Raw genomic sequence first — 16,838 nt, forward strand, 5'->3', positions numbered from 1 at the left:
AAGAAGGTTATTTTCTTCTTTTAAATCATGAAGACACAAGAGGAGGATTAAGATCCGGGGCAGTGGATGGGACAGAAGGTAAGTGGTGGCAAACAATGGGTAAGTAGGCTAGAAGCCTGGGTGCTCACTTGTTGCCATAACCCACCCAGTGTGACTCAGGACATGCCACCCCATCTCTCTATACCTGTTCTCTCATCACCAAGCACCCTTCCAAGTTAAACATCCTATGATTGAGAGCAAGGTAACTAAGAGTAATTTTTATCTCCTTAAATCTTATTCAAAACATATGATAACAATTGTTCTCATTAGAATTTTAAAATACTTGCCATGGGTGCAGCTTATGTGTGTTCCTTGGGTGTGGTCCTGGTTCCCATTTTGTGAAATGATTGGGAGGTCTGGCACTTGTCACAGCCCAGGAAAAGCCCAACAAAGGAGAAGAGCAGAGATCATATTAATTCAAAAGTGGTAGGGTGTTGCAGGAAGTCATTGAAAGGACAGGACCCCTGGGTGACCCGCAACCTGGACCCAGAGAATCCGAGGATCGTCACCATCCCCTGTCCTTGGAGTGTGAGTTCACCCACAGTTTCCACAGTGGGAGCTGTTTTCTCTAGGACTTAGGTCACCTTGAGAGCACATATCCTGAATATGTGACTGAGCCCCAATAAGGCCTCTATATGAACTTTTAAGATTTTGTTGAGTGGGTATGAAGATCTACTCCTCTTGCGGAGCCCAAGACAAGCCTCAAAAGTAGGTTATGGAGGGGTGCTCTTGAGCTCTTGGGTCTGTCCTCGTTCTCTATGTGCAGGGCAGTTTGTGAGCCAACACAAGACAAGACGATTTTGTGGTACCATCCAAAATCAGGGGGCATATAACATGAAGTGAACTAGTGTGATACTGTGATTTAGAATAAGAAACATATATTTGATCTTTGTCCCCATTTCTGCCAGAAACAGACTAAAACTCAGATTTTCTAGAAGAGCCCTATTAAAGTGTCTTTGTTATGCTAATGAGGCGACTCTGGGGAAAGCTCCTAGGTCACTGAGGGATGAGGGCTGGTTGCCAGGGGAACCAACCATGTGATCAGATGTTTGGAATGGACAGTGACTTAACCAATCATGCTTGTGTAATGGAGCCTTCACAAAAACCCAAGAGCATGGGGTTCAGGGAGCTTCTGGGTTGGCGAACACAGGGAAATTAGAGGAGATTGGTGCACTCAGAGGGCGTGGAAGCTCTGTGCCCTTTCTGCATACCATGCCCTACGCACCTTTTTCATCTGGCTGTTCCTGAGTTATATCCTTTTATAAAAAAAAAAAACAATAATCTAGTAAGTAAACTGGGCTTACTGTTCCTGAGCTCCATGAGCCACCCTAGCACATTAACTGAATCCAAGGAGGGGGTCCTTGAAACCTCTGATCTGTAGCTGGTCTGTCAGAAGTACAAGTAACAGCCTGGACTTGCAGTTGGCAACTGAAATGAGCAGCGGCATCTTGTGGGGGTCTTGTGGGATCTGAAGCCACATCCAGGTACGTAGTATGAGAATCGAGTTGAATTATAGGACAGAGAACTGCTCAGTGGTATAGAAACCTCCCCAACCTCTCCTCAAAACCATGCTTGCGCACGCGCACACACACACACACACACGCACACACACACAGGAACTGAAGGCAGAATCATTAACTAGTTAACAGGTATTGAGAATGCCACAGGTTGTCACTGAGACCGATTGATAGGAGCAATCCATGTAAAGGATCACTTGTCCCCTTGAAAACCCTGGATATTAGGAAGCCATGTCCCACAACAGACAGGAGATGTGTGCTGCAAAGAAGGCCTTATATCTTTAGGCTGTGCTCCCTCAAAGGACATGTACTCAACTTCCTGTGAGATCCTGACTACTCCAAGACTAACTTTCTTTAGTTGTTCATCCTCCCACTCCCATTCCTTTAATATACAGAGAGAAACTGGTATACGGATGCAGATATGGTGTCTCCTCCTCCATTCCCAAACCCCTTTTTAAATTAAATGCCCAATGTTGTATTTTGACCAAATGGAGATGGGTAGGAAAACATGGGGCTCTAAAACCAAAATACCCCCAATACCCTGCTTTGTCCATTAGTGGTACTCACTTTTCTCCTTTATATTTCCCTGAGCTATTTTGTAATCACTGTTTAACAAAATAATGTTAGCAATAATCCTTGCGAACCTTGTTTGATTGGAAAATTTAAATATATTTTTTAAAGATTTATTTATTTATTTGAGAGAGAGAGAGAGAATGGTGGGGAGGGACTGAAGGAGAGGGAGAGAAGCAGACTGCCTACTGAGCATGGAGCTTGACTCAGGGCTCTACCCCTTGGCCCTGAGATCAGGACCTGAGCTGAAACCAAGAGTTGAGCACTAAACCAACTGACCCACCCAGGCACCCCTAAATATTTTTTATTGATTACTATAAAACCAAGGACAATGTTATTAATTTTTTTTTATTTTTTATTTTTTTGGTATTTAGTTGCTCTATGCCAAGGGATCTGCCTCTAAAGGAGATTATTGTGAAAGAAAGGAACCCTACATACATTTCTCTTTAGGTCAATTGTTGGTGCTACTTAATTACACTACTTATCTAAAAAAATTCTTATACAGAAACAATGAAAATATGAATTGATGGTATTAAACTTAAATTTTCCTTAAGATTGTTTTGTTTTCTGTTTCAAGAAAGATGTCAATTTTTGTGGCTTGATATTTTAACATCCTGTTCACCTTATTCAAGTTAATCCCTAACATACTTGATTGCCACTCTCACATCTAAAAATCTTTGACTTGAGGCCCCTTCGAGGCAATAAATCCAGGAAGAAATAATTGATTTTTGCGTGTAAATCCAAACTGTGACTGCAGAGCCACTGGGTCAAGCTCAGTGCTTGATTTGCTGGTTTTCTGATTTTGTCCTGGATTTGCTGGTTTTTAGGAGATAAATCCTTGAAAGTTTTGGCAACAAAAATTTGTGATAGTACCACATGTGGTGGTTCTGTCCAGCAGTACAATCCATTTATGTGAATACCCTAGACTTAATTTAAAAGTTAAAATTTATGTATTTATTGAGGAATTATGATAGGTTGAGAAAAATAGCAATTTGTCAATAATAGGCTTAATTCTAGTTCTGAAATTTTTGTTCAAAACACATGTGAGGCACAATTATTCTGAAGCAAGATTTATAAAGCAAGATTTTCTTTCGGTGCAATTGGGCTCTATTAATTACTCTTTCCTTCTATGTTTAAAATGGAAAGGTGGGCGTTATTACCCAAGTGCAGATGGAATAACAGTAACAGTGGGCGGACAAAGGAGGGGGAGGATTCGCCTTAGCCTTTTTAGGATCACAGGGGCTTTGTAAATATGCTGACCAGATCTTCTTGAACCTTGGTGGAGTCTCTGAGAAGTAAATATTCTGTGGCTCTGAAAACAGTTCTAAGGTGGATCAAGCATGACCTAATCACAACACAATGGATTCTTTTTGTGAACATTAGGAGAAAACACTCCATGCTGACGTGAATGCCTTGGACTATCTACTCCCATTTAAATTTGAAAGCCTAAATAAATAAATAAATAATAAATTTGAAAGCCTGAGAAATTTGCTCCCCAGCACGTATGACTCACCCACAAACCAAAATAGCATGAAGCACATACTGGTTGCAGTCAAGATTTTTCCATTCATCTTTAGGCAAGCTCTCAGAGGCAGTCGGACTTTGGGATTTTTCTCTGTGTATTTGTTTAACAATCATTCAAGCAGACATTGTGGACACTATATTTTGCTATTTTCCTCTTCCTCTTTTTCCTGTTCCTTTTCTTTCTTTCTCCTCCTTTTCCTCCTCTGTTTTCCCCTCAGAAGTTTCCAGTTCAGTGATGTTGCTGCATTGAGTGCAATCAAGGCTGTCTAGCCGTTAAATCATGGGAGGGACATTATACTATTATACTAAAATTTAGAAGGTCTGGGTTGCTCCTTTTTTGTTTTGTTTTTGTTTTTTTTAAGTATCTGTATCTGAATTGGAGCTCAGGTTTTCTGATTTAATACCCTGTATTCTTTCAATTACACTACTATTTCTTTTATTTTTATGTTGTGATCTTTGTATCGTTTGCATGTCAAATCCAATAGGCAATTACTGAGTACTGTGGGGAGCCCACTTGGAGGAACTAGGTCAGCCTAATGGAGTGAACAATTTCCTGGGACAGATGGGTTGGAGCATATTCAGAAGTGGTATTTCCTGAAGCAGTTGTAGTACTGAGAGAAGCCTAGTTTGGCTTCAGAGAAGCAGGGGCTGGGGTAGGTCTGTGGGAAAAGAGAAAGAAAAACATCAGAATCAACAGCATGATTAGCTAGGACAGTATTGTGGATTGAAACAACATGTTCGAGTCCTAACTCTGGTACTTTGAATGTCATCTTCTTTGGAAATAAAGTCTGCAGATGTAATTAAGATGAAATGAGGTCATAGTGAATTAGCGTGGGCCCAGTTCAGTGACTGGTGTCCTTATAATGAGAGGGAATTTAGGCATACAGACCCACAGAACACCATGTGCTGATGAAGGCAGAGATGGATTGATGTATTACAAGTCAAGGAGTACCAGCAACCACCAGAAACTAGTAAGAGGGAGGAAAGGTCCTTCCGTAGAGCCTTGTTGACACCCTGATTTCTTTAGAGCTTATAACCTCCTTGTCTGTGAGACAACACATTTCTGTTGTTTTAAGCTACCCAGTTTGTAGTACTTCATTACAGCAGCTCTAGGAAACTAGTACAGTGGGTTAGAATAGAATGAAGAGAAGTCCATGAGAGGGGGTTGGATGACATGATTTAGACTGTGAAAAATGAGAGTTTGCACCATGTTTGTATTTGGACCTGTCATATGCAGTTCTTTCTTTTTCCTAGCTTTATTGAGTTATAAGTGCATTGTGTAAGTTTAAAGTGTACAACATGATGACATTGTGTAAGTTTAAAGTGTACAACATGATGATTGGATGTAAATATATATTGCAAAAAGATCACCATAGCTAGGTTAGTTAACACATCCATTACCTCACATAGTTACCAGTTTTTTGTGTATGGTAAGAACCTTCAAGATCTACTCTCTTAGCCATTCTCAAGCATATAAAACAGCACTGAGAACCATAGTCACCATGCTGTACATCAGATCCCCAGAACTTATTCATCTATAACTGGAAATTTATACCCTTTGACTATCAGCATGCATTTCTCCCATCCCTCTCCCCCCCCCCCCCCCCGCAGATACATTTCTTTACTGATTTATATTTTGCAAACCACCTTCATCAGTTCTCAATAACTATCAGTAAACATAGGAAGAGGATTTTTTAAAAAGATTTATTTATTTATTTATTTATTTATTTATGATAGACAGAGAGAGAGAGAGAGAGGCAGAGACACAGGAGGAGAGAGAAGCAGGTTCCAAGCCGGGAGCCCGACGTGGGACTCGATCCTGGGACTCCAGAATCGCACCCTGGGCCAAAGGCAGGCACCAAACCGCTGAGCCACTCAGGGATCCCCAGGAAGAGGATTTTGTATCTAAGGAAACAGAACATGCAAATATTAAACTTTAAAAAGGATTTTTTAAAAAATCATTTCATTTTTAAATCTCTTAATGGAATATGGTCATTTTCAGCTTCATTTTTGCACTCTCTCTGATTTCCAAATTCTTTAGAGGAAGACATATTCAACTCATTCAATTGTTGTGTAATGTTTTTTCCCTACTTTTTAAAATAGCAGGGAATAATTCTAGTTAATGACTTAGGATTTTTAGGTATTATTTATTGATCTCTTATTGTGGAAGAGCCCTGGGAACCCTACCACCTTTGTACCCCACTTTATTTTCTTTTTTATCCCAAATAATATTTAATGTCCAAACACTGCAGAAGAATAGATCTCCTCTCAATACATTCACACACACAAAAGCCAATGAGAAAAAAGGTGACTCAATAGAAATAAGGGCAAAGGGCATGAAAAGTTACTTCACAGAAAAGAAATATAAATGTGAAAAGATTTATGAAAAGATGGTAAATATCATTTATAGTTAGATAAATGAAAATTTTAAAATTTTTAAATTTATTCATGAGAGACCCACAGAGAGGCAGAGACATAGGCAGGGGGAGAGGCAGGTCCCTGTGGGGAGCCCAATGTGGGATAGGATCCCAGGACCCCAGGATCACAACCTGAGGAGACAAAGGCAGACACTCAACCACCAAGCCACCCTGGCATCCCAATAAATGCAAATTAAAGCTGAATATACCATTTTCACTTCTGAGATCAGCAAAAATCCAAAAGTTTTACAATGCATGATGTTGGCAAAGCTGTGAGGAAATAGGCACTTTCAGACATTGTTAGTCTGATTGCAAAATGTTAAAATCTCTATGCAGGGTAATTTGGCAATATCAACATTACAGATGCATTTATTCTCTGACCTGGAACTCCTACTCTTAAGAACTTATCCTAGAGATATATATAGTGGGAAATATATAAAATTACTCATTACATGAAGGAATATTAAGAGGACATGCAAGAAACTAATAAAAATAGTTTTATATATGGAGGGAGGAGGTGGTCAGGGTTGATGAATTCACCTGCTTTTTTTTTAATCATATGAATGTGCTACCTATTATAATTCATAATAATACATACACAAATGCAGAACTTATCCTATAAAATAAAACTTAATAAATATTGATTAGTTTACCAGCCTTTCTCTTTCTCTTGCCCTTGCTCTGTCTCCAACCACCCATCTATCCACCCATCCATCCATCATTTCTCTATATACCCAGTTGGAGATATATATTGCAGATGTTTCTCCTGAATCCAACATTTTCCTTCCTCCTTTTCCATTCTGTGTGACTTATTCTCTCACTTGTTTCATAATTATTTTAGAAGGTCTCAACATCATCATTTTCAGAATTTTCATTGTCTCTCTTGTGGGCTGGATTCTCTGTTTTGTTGTGCCCAAGTTTATGTATCCAAGAAACTACCAAGGAGCCGACACAGATGCAAACACATGAGGGTTTATTTATAAGCTCCAGCTTGGGTCCAAGTATACCTGACACAGCAGAGCAGGGACTAGGACCTGTTCCAGCTAGGAACAGGGACTAGGTGGGTTCCAGCTTAGTTTTATGGGCTGGTCTAGGGGACCTCCAGAAGGGGTGGAGGAATTTCTCAAGTTCTGTTTACATTCTGATATGGGGCTTTCAAGGGCATTGAGTTCTGTTCTCATTCTAATATGGGGCTTTATAGGGCGTTAAGCTGTAAGCTGTTTTCTTCCTGTAACTGAAGTAAGGTGAAGTTCAGCTCTAATTCACAGGGGCCTGGGTTGGCTGTACTTGTGCTAACGCTGAACTTAAGGTGGAATAGCCTTAATTTTCTCGGCCTCCACAGTTTATGAAGCCCTAAGTCTTTTTTTCAGTAGTATTCTCTGTTTAGATGGATTTTTTCTAGTCACTTCAAGATTTGGCATATAAAGAAAGTTTTCTTTTTCTTTTTTTTTAAGATTTTATGTATTTATTCATGAGACAGACAGAGAGAGAGAGAGAGAGAGAGAGATACAGGCAGAGAGAGAAGCAGGCTCTTTACAGGAAGCCCAATGCAGAACTCGATCCCAGGACCCCAGGATCACACCCTGAGCCAAAGGCAGATGCTCAACCACTGACCCACCCAGGCGTCCCATAGAAATAATTTTTATTCCACCTTCATATTTAATAGTTTTTTGTGCCTGTGAGTTGCAAATCATTTCTAAGAGTTTCTGAAGTCATCGATTCATTGTTTTCTGACTTTCAGTGTTCCTGTGGAAGTTTGGTGCCATCAGGATTCCTGATCCTTTGTATTTGAAATCCTCTCCTTCCCCCCACTTTCAAATCCTCTCCCCCCTCCCCCCACTTTCTCTGGAAGCTTTAGGATCTTCCCTTTATCTCTGGTATTCTGAAATTTCATAGCAATGACCCTTGATGTGATTTTTAAAAATCTCTCCCTCCAATTCATTGTGCAGGTCTCTTGGAGGTCCCTTTCAAGCTAGAAACTTACTGTCCTTAGTTAGAAGAAAACTTGCTGTCATTTCAATATCACCTCCTCATATGAACGCTTAGTTTCCTTTCTCTGGATTTCCTATTACTTGGCTTGCCTCCTAGGTCAATCATTTAATTTTTTGTTGTTCTATTTTTCATCTCCACTTCTTGCTCTGTCTTAGGGGTGATTTTCTTGGCATTATATTTCTTTCTTTTTTATTATTTTATTTTATTTTTTATTTTTTAAAGATTTTATTTTTTTTATTCATGAGATACACAGAGAGAGAGGCAGAGATGCAGGCAGAGGGAGAAGCAGGCTCCATGTAGGGAGCCTGACGTGGGACTCGATCCTGGGTCTCCAGGATCAGGCCTTGTATTGAAGGTGGCACTAAACTGCTGAGCCACCCTGGCTGCCCTCCTTGGAATTATATTTCAATCTTTCTGTTGAAATCATATTCTTAATTTCCAAGATTTTCTGAATGTTTCTTTTTATACCCTCTGGGAAGAAAAAGGGTTAGCAGCTGGTCTGTTACTTATCCAACCTTCCTCAGACATGCCAGAAGAAAGGGGGAAAATGACCATGTCAAATCTTCTTGTGAACAAGCCAATGGGATGGTATCAACAAGCAGAAAGAACGATCATTTTTGGAATGCTTTTTACCAGGATATACCTGGTCTGGCTGGATTGCTTTTGGTAAGCAAATCTGGAATATGTGGATATATGGGGGCATGGCCTGCTTGAAAATGTCAGCGTCTGCTATGAAATTGTCAGCATATAAAACAGAGATTTTGGGGGGAATAAAATAGTTTTTGTGGTAACTGATGCTTTGTATATACAATCTCAAAATTTATATGTTAAATCTCGTTGAAGCATGCCCTGAAGTGGCAAGAGGAACCTGAGGACCTGCACTGTCCATTTCAAACTTTTCCATGCTTTGCCTGCATGTCATTATCTGCATCCTTTCAATCATTAATAAACCTTGATAGTGGCTAAAATCTGTGATTCTTTTGAAATTTTAAGATCTCTGATTTGATTAGCTTATCCTTTGTGCTAGTTCAGCATCCTAATTCATAGATTTGATATTTTATCTCTTGGAAGATATCAATTTTGTTTGTTTTGATATGAATTTTATCTCCACACAGTCTCTATTTCCCTCAAATTCCTCTTTCTGTGTATTTGTTAGAATCTTTTTCGTGTTAAAAGCTTTTCCCAAGGTTCTAGTGATCCTAACCTGTCCATTTATATTCAGATTTAGGTACTGCCTGGCTGAGTGTGGCTTTTAAGAGGGAAGTTTCACTATAGGGTAATCACCAAGGCCCTTGGCTATTTTTCAGGAGACTTCAAAATGTCAGTAAGTATAAAAATTTCCCCTTGGACTGGTCAGTTTTTCAAGAGAAGAAGTCTACACTTTCTGAAAAGGGGACTGTATTGGTTTTCTATTACCGTTGTAACAAATTACCTCCAATGTCTGTCTTAAAACAATATATACTTATATCTTATAATTCTGGAGGTCAGGTGTCTGACAAGTCTCACTGGGCTAAAATCAAGGTGTCAGCAAGGTTGTACTCCTTTCTGGAGGCTCAAGGGAAGAATCTATTTTCTGGCTTTCTGTAGCTTCTTTTTAAATTTTTTCAAAGCTTTATTTGTTTGTTTTAGAGAGAGAAAAAGAGAGAGAAAAAAAAAGAGAGAGAGAGAGCATGAGTAGGAGGGGCAGAGGGAGAGAGAATGAGAGACAGACTTTGCACTGAGTGCAGAGCCCAACGTGGGACTTGATCCCAGGACCCTGAGATCATGACCTGAACTGAAACCAAGAGTTTGTCATTTAACCAACTGTGCCACCCAGGCATCCCTTTCTAGTGTCTTCTAAAGGTTGTCCCCCATTCCTTGGCTGTGGTCCCCTTCCATCTTCAAAGACACAAAGGTCAGTTGAGTTTTTTTGATATTGCATCTTATCTTGATGCTCCTGCCACCCTCACTCACTTACTAGGATCCTTCTCATTACATTGGTCCCACCCAAATAATCCAGGTTTATTAGCAACCTTAGCTTTGTCTTATCATGTAGCATAACATATTCACAGGTTCTGTGGATTAGGATACAGACATCTTTGGGGCAGGGAGGCATTTTTCCACTGCTACAGGGACATATTTCTGGTTACTATTATTCTGTAGAATATAGGAGAAGGGGTTTTGGAAGTGGAGCAGAAAAGTGGTGTGTAGCGTATTAGTTATCTTTATTCTATAGCACCCTTAGCTATGCTTGTTATCCTAAGTCCAGAGTTCAAGGCAACATCCAGAGTACATTTCCAGTCTTCTGACAGGGTGGAGGAATTATGATGTCCCACCTTTGTGTGAATGAGGGGTGGTGGGAGGACATGTAGAGACTCAAATTTTTTTTCACTTTCATCTAGTACAAAATACTGAAAAAAATTTTTGAGACTTCTTCTTTGACCCATTTACTTATTTATTTTTTAGAAGATTTTATTTATTTGTTCATGAGAGAACACTGAGAGAGAGAGAGAGAGGCAGAGACCCAGGCAGAGGAAGAAGTAGGCTCCATGCAGGGAGCCCAACGTGGGACTCAATCCCGGGTCTCCAGGATCAGGCTCTGGGCTGAAGGAGGCGCCAAACCACTGAGCAACCTGGGCTGCCCAACCCATTTATTATTTAGAGGTGTGTTGTTTAATGTCTAAATATTTTGAGATTTTGTAGTTACTTTACTGTTACCGATTTTTAGTTTCATTGTGATCTGAGAGCATATTTTGTATGATTTCTATTCTTTTAAATTTGTTGAATTATGTTTAATGGCCCGAATGTAGTCATCTTGGTGAATATTCCATGTAAACTTGAGAAGAATGTATCATCTTGCTGTTGTTGGATGAAGTAGTCTATAACTGTCAATTAGATCCAGTTGATTGATGGTGCTATTCACTTCAACTACATTCTTACTGATTTTCTGTCAATTCCTGATAAAGGGGTGTTAAAGTCTCCAACTATAATAGTGGATTCGTCTATTTCTCCTTGTAGCTCTATCAGGTTTTGTCTCACATATTTTGATGCTCTGTTATTAGCTACATACACATAAAGGATTGCCATGTCTTCTTGGAGAACTAATCCCTCTATCATTAGGTAATGCCTTTCCTTATCCCTGATAATTTTTCTTATTCTGAAATCTGCTTTGTCTGAAATTAATATGTCTACTCCAGTTTTTATTTTGATTGGTGTTAGCAAGGTGTATCTTTTCCTTTCCCTTCCTTAATCTCTTTGTGTCTCTCTTTAAAGTGGGTTTTTTGTATGCAATATATAGTTGGGTCTGATTTTTAATCTACTCTGTCAGTCTCTGTCTTTTAATTGGTATATTTTAGACTACTCACATTTAAAGGAGTTATTGATTAGGTTGGATTAATATCTACCATATTTATGACTTTTATATTCATTGTACTTTTTCCTTGTTTCTTTGTCTTCCCCCTTTTTTTTTTTGTCTTTTCTGCTTTATACAATTTTTCTTATAGGATTCCATTTTCTCTTCTTCCTCAGAAAATCAATTATGCTTTTTCTTTTCAAAAACTTTTTGGGGCTTGCCCGGAATTTACGCAGTACATCTGCAATTCGTCTAAGTCCACTTTCGGATAACATTATGCCACTTCATAAGTGATATATGTACCATTTTCTCCCTCCTTTCTCTTATAACATTGCTGTTATTCTTTTTCACTTATCCATACACTATGATCACTTAATACATTGTTGCTATTATAATTTTAAATGAACAGTGATCTATCAGACCAATAAGAACAAGATTTTATTTTCTCATATATTTCTTCTTTACCTTCCTTTCTTTATGTAAATCTGAGTTTATGACATAAATAATGTGTCCTTTTCTCTCAAGAACTCTTTTTAACATTTTTTGAAAGGCAGGTCTACAGGCAACAAATTCCCTGTTTTTGTTTGCCTGAGAAAATCTTTATTTCTCCTTCACTTTCTTTTTTTTTTTTTTTTAGGATTTTATTTATTTATTCGTGAGAGACACAGAGAGAGGCAGAGACATAGGCAGAGAGAAGCAGACTCCCTGTGAGGAGCCTGATGTGAGGCTCAATCTCAGGACCCCAGGATCACAACCTGAGCCAAAGAAAGTTGCTCAGCCGCTGTGCCACTCAGGTGCCCCTCTCCTTCACTTTTGAAGGGTTTTTTTTCTGGATACAGAACTGTAGGCTATTGGTTTTTTTGTTCTTTTAACATTTTAAATATTCATCTACTCTCTTCTCACTTGCATGGTTTCTGGAGAGAAGTTGATCCAATTCTTATCCTTGTTTCCCTATAGGAAAGGTACCTTGTTTTCTAGTTTCTTTCAAGATTTTTTTCCTTTGTCTTGTTTTCTGTAGCTTAAATGATATGCCTCATTGTAGATTTTTGGTATTTATCCTGTTTGATGTTCACTGAGATTTCTGGACCTGTGGTTTGGTAATTGTCATTAATTTTTGCAAAATTTCAGATATTATTACAAGTATTTTTTTCTGCTCTTTTCTTTCTTCTCCTTCTGATATTTCCATTTTACATACGCAACACCTTTTGTAACTTTTCTATATTTCTTGGATTTTCTGTTATATTTTTTTCTTTTTGCATTTTTAGTTTTGGAAATTTGTATTGACATCTTCAAGCTCACTTTTCTTGGTTGTGCCTCCAGTGAGCTAATCAAAGGCAATCTTCCGTTCCGTGAGGGTCTTTTTTAAAGATTTTATGTATTTATGTGAGAGAGAGAGAGAGCATGAGGAGCAGAAGGAGAGAGAGAGAGAGGAGCAGACTTCCTGATAAGTGACTTCCTACATGGGGCTTGATCTCTGGACCCTGGGATCATAACTTGAGCCAAAAACAGATGCTTAACTGACTGAACCACCCAGGGGCTCCCATTTCTGTTACATTAAAAAAAAAAAATTGTAACATGGCTTGTTGGGTATTTTTTAGAGGTTTCATTTCTCTGCTTATATTATCCTTCATGCATGTTGTTTACTTTTTCCATTACAGCATATGAGTCATAATTATTTAAAATTTCTGCCTCATAATTCCTAAATATTTACCATATGTGAATCTGATTCTAATGCTTGCTTTGTCTCTTTAGACTATGTATTTTCTTGCCTTTACCATGCCTTGTAATTTTTTGTTGAACTCGATATGATGTATTGGATAATAGGAACTAAGATAAAATGTCATTAATATTATTTTTTATGTTTATCTGGCTAGGACTTGGGTTGTGTTTAGTGTCTGCTGTTGCTGTAGGTGCCAGAGACATCATTTTTCTCTAGTGTCCTTATTTCTGTCTACCCTGTTGCATTTGAGCTTCCTTGGAAGCTCCTTCTTAAATAGAGGCTGTTTTTTGCATCTCTGTCATTTGTAATTCACTATTGTTATACTGGAATTGTGTTGATGTGGTGGTAAAGTATTGTAGAAGGGAAGCATTCTATAATCTTATAATTAAATCTCAGGTTTTAAAAAATGGGATGGTGTCCCTGGGTTATGACCTTCAGAAATTTTATTTTAGCCTTTCTATCTCCTTTCATGTGAGACAAGAAGGCTAGAGAGGGCTGTTTTGTCTAACTTCCCTTCCCCTAACTCAAATTAGTTTCTGATTAAGTAGTTTCTCTGAGTGTAGACTTTTTTTTAGGGAGGACAGAACTCTCTGGGTGCATTTCATAGTGGTTAGTTTTTTCCTGCCCTAAGCATGAAAAGGTTTTTCTATGATTTTCATCATGAGAACCTGATGGAGTTCTTGGAAGTAAAGTTATGAAAGTATCAGGCTCCGTCCTAGGACTGGGCCCCCAAGGAGTTTTTAACTCTCACACTAGTCTTTGTTCAATTTCTAAGAACTAGGGAATAACATTTTAAGTGTTCTTATAGGCTTCATCACCAATGGCTTCTGCTCTGTGTAAGCCGTGATCCACCTGTTCTCTTTTTAAGTGGGAATTTGCCTTGTGGCCTCAATTTTGTGATGATTCTAAGAAGAATTGTTGATTTCTGCAGACTTTTTCTTTTCTTTCTTTTTAAGATTTTATTTATTTATGAGAGATACAGAGAGAGAGAGAGAGAGAGAGAGCGGCAGAGACATAGGCGGAGGGAGAAGCAGGCTCCATGCAGGGAGCCTAATGCGGGACTCGATCCCCAGTCTCCAGGATCTCACCCTGGACTGAAGGTGGCGCTAAACCGCTGAGCCACCGGGGCTGCCCTGCAGACTTTTTCTTGTTCTGAGAATGAGAGTGATGACTTCCAAGCTCCTTATATATTGAACAAAAACCAAAAAGGCTTGTATTTTTTCAGTCTTAAAATCTTACTATCAATTTCCTTTTGAGGTCACATTTTACATGACTTGGGTTCTGAGAGCATCAGCAGGTGGTTTTCCAAGACTCTATCATTCATAGGTAGCTCAAAGTAGGAGTTTAGGGCTCTTTCCATTTCCAGGTAGCTCTCTGCCATATAGGAGGGACCTTCTAGGTGGCTCTGAACCATGATTGTATTACAGCTTACAACTGAGGCAAACTCCACACGTAGTAGCCTGCCTATGTAGGCTGCTAGTTCACTTTAGGCTCTCTTGATTTTTACCTAATCTTATTTATTTATTTATTTATTTATTTATTTATTTATTTATTCATTCATTCATTCATTCATTCATTCATTCATTCATTATTTATTTATTTAAAAAATGTGTTTTCCTGCAACTACTTTTATTTATTTTTTTAAAGATTGTATTTACTTATACATGGGAGAGACAGAGAGAGAAGCAGAGACACAGGCAGAGGGAGAAGCAGGCCCCCTACAGGGAGCCCCATGTGCGACTTGATCCTGGACCCCCAGGATCATGACCTGAGCTGGAGGCAGAATCTCAACCACTGAGCCCCCCAAGCACTCCCTCACCCTTTTTAAAGAGATTTGGTAAATTATTTAAAAATATGAAAGCCACCCAGTTGTCCCTCCTCCAACCTCTTTTAAAACAGACTTTCAACTAATCCTCTTGTTTTTAGACCCACCTAAAAGGGGAGGAAGTCCTGTTGCCACAAATACCTGTGACTCTGGGTTTCAGTATCGTGAATCGCCTTGCTTATTAGCTTCCTTTCCATATCCATATACCCACCTGTATTCCTTTTGACACTTTGATTTCAGTTCTCTTGGTCTAGTAAGCCAGTTACCAATCTTTCAACTTTGATTTCAGTTCTCTTGGTCTAGTAAGCCAGTTACCAATCTTTCAACTTTGATTTCAGTTCTCTTGGTCTAGTAAGCCAGTTACCAATCTTTCATCTTCATTCCACCTCCCAAAGCTTGGTTGGCATCTTCTTCCCCACTCCTAACTTTCCTATTCCCTTTGCCCTTTTCAGTTTATGACTTGTACTCCTTTACTGTTATCCTCAGTAAAATTTCTGGATAAGCAAAGACAAATATGTATTCAATTGGAAATGTTTTTCCCCTACCTAGTATCAAAGAAAAAAATGATTCATGGCACATGATAAACTAAGGTATATTGAATTTTTATATTGAAAGATAATCTGAGGTATATTGAATTTTTTTTTTTACAGTTTATTTGAACAAAAATCAACTAGATTCAGGCAATGCCCAAACCAGAAGTGGTCAGGAGCACTTGAACAACAAGATTTGGGGGAAAATTTTTTATAGGAAGGAGGTGGGAGCAAAGCAAGGAAATTATCTGATTGGTTGTAGCTTAAGTGTTTATTTGGAAAAGCCTAGTTGGTTGTTTGTCCTTAAGTTTTGATTTCTTAACCTTCAGGCATTTTAGGCTGAAGGCTAAATGCCTTCAGGCATTTAGGTTTTGGTTTGCTTATTATAGGAGTATTAACAATACTGACTCCATTTTTGGTCCCCCATCTTGTTCATGCCTGCCCGATGACCTCCCTTGGAGCTATGTGTTCCAGGCTCTGCAGAGCTTAATGTATGTCCTGACCACAATGTGAGAAAGCTTGATCTTCCCTAATGTGGTGCACTGAAGGCTCCACTTTAGATAACTGGTAGTGTTTACAGGTGCACAGAAGGCCCCACTTTAGGTAACTAGTGAAAATGATCGGCACACAGGTGGTGCTACTTTAGATAACTATCTGACCTCATCACAAAGCCCCTCCATCTATAAAACTGTGGCTTGGGGTCTGGTCTGGGTGGAGAAGAGTGATTGAGAATAGCTGTGTAGCTTTGGGTCCTCTGTCCATCTCTCAGTAAGTTACCCTGAATAAAACTTGGTGTAAGTAGTGTGGAGGGGCTTGCTTCCTCTACCTGTCTTAAGTGCCTTCTCAGTCTGGAGGAAACATTACTGACTCTCTTCTGCCTTCTATCACTTACATAAGCTACAAAGCCATTAAAACTGTAATCAAACTAATGTGAGTTACAGATTGAAATAGAAACTACACCAGGTGGAGATGTCATACAACAACAACAACAACAACAACAAAAAACTTAATTTGCAGCAAATAAGGAGATTACGGGGAATAATTTCCAAAGCCTTGACTCCCTGAGCAAGAGTGAATTTAGGGTTAGGATGAATATTTAGAAAGGGAAGCCTTGTCATCGTGTGAGGTGGGCTTAAGGTGGTGCATGAACCTTAAGGAAACTTTCCTATACATACATTGTATGTTATGTTAATGAAGATTGTGCTCCTCCTTGATAGAGATTTTTGTATTATAATGAGGTAAAGGTAACTACCTGCCATTCCATGGTCTATTTGCATAAGTATGAATTGGGAATTAAGTTCCAACTGTTCTGGAGTGCCAGAGCATTTCATCAGTTGGTCATTATTGCTTGAGGGTAGTTTTGGTTCTCATCA

The sequence above is a fragment of the Vulpes vulpes genome, chromosome 7 (assembly GCF_048418805.1).
Source record: "Vulpes vulpes isolate BD-2025 chromosome 7, VulVul3, whole genome shotgun sequence".
Classification (NCBI taxonomy): Eukaryota; Metazoa; Chordata; class Mammalia; order Carnivora; family Canidae; genus Vulpes; species Vulpes vulpes.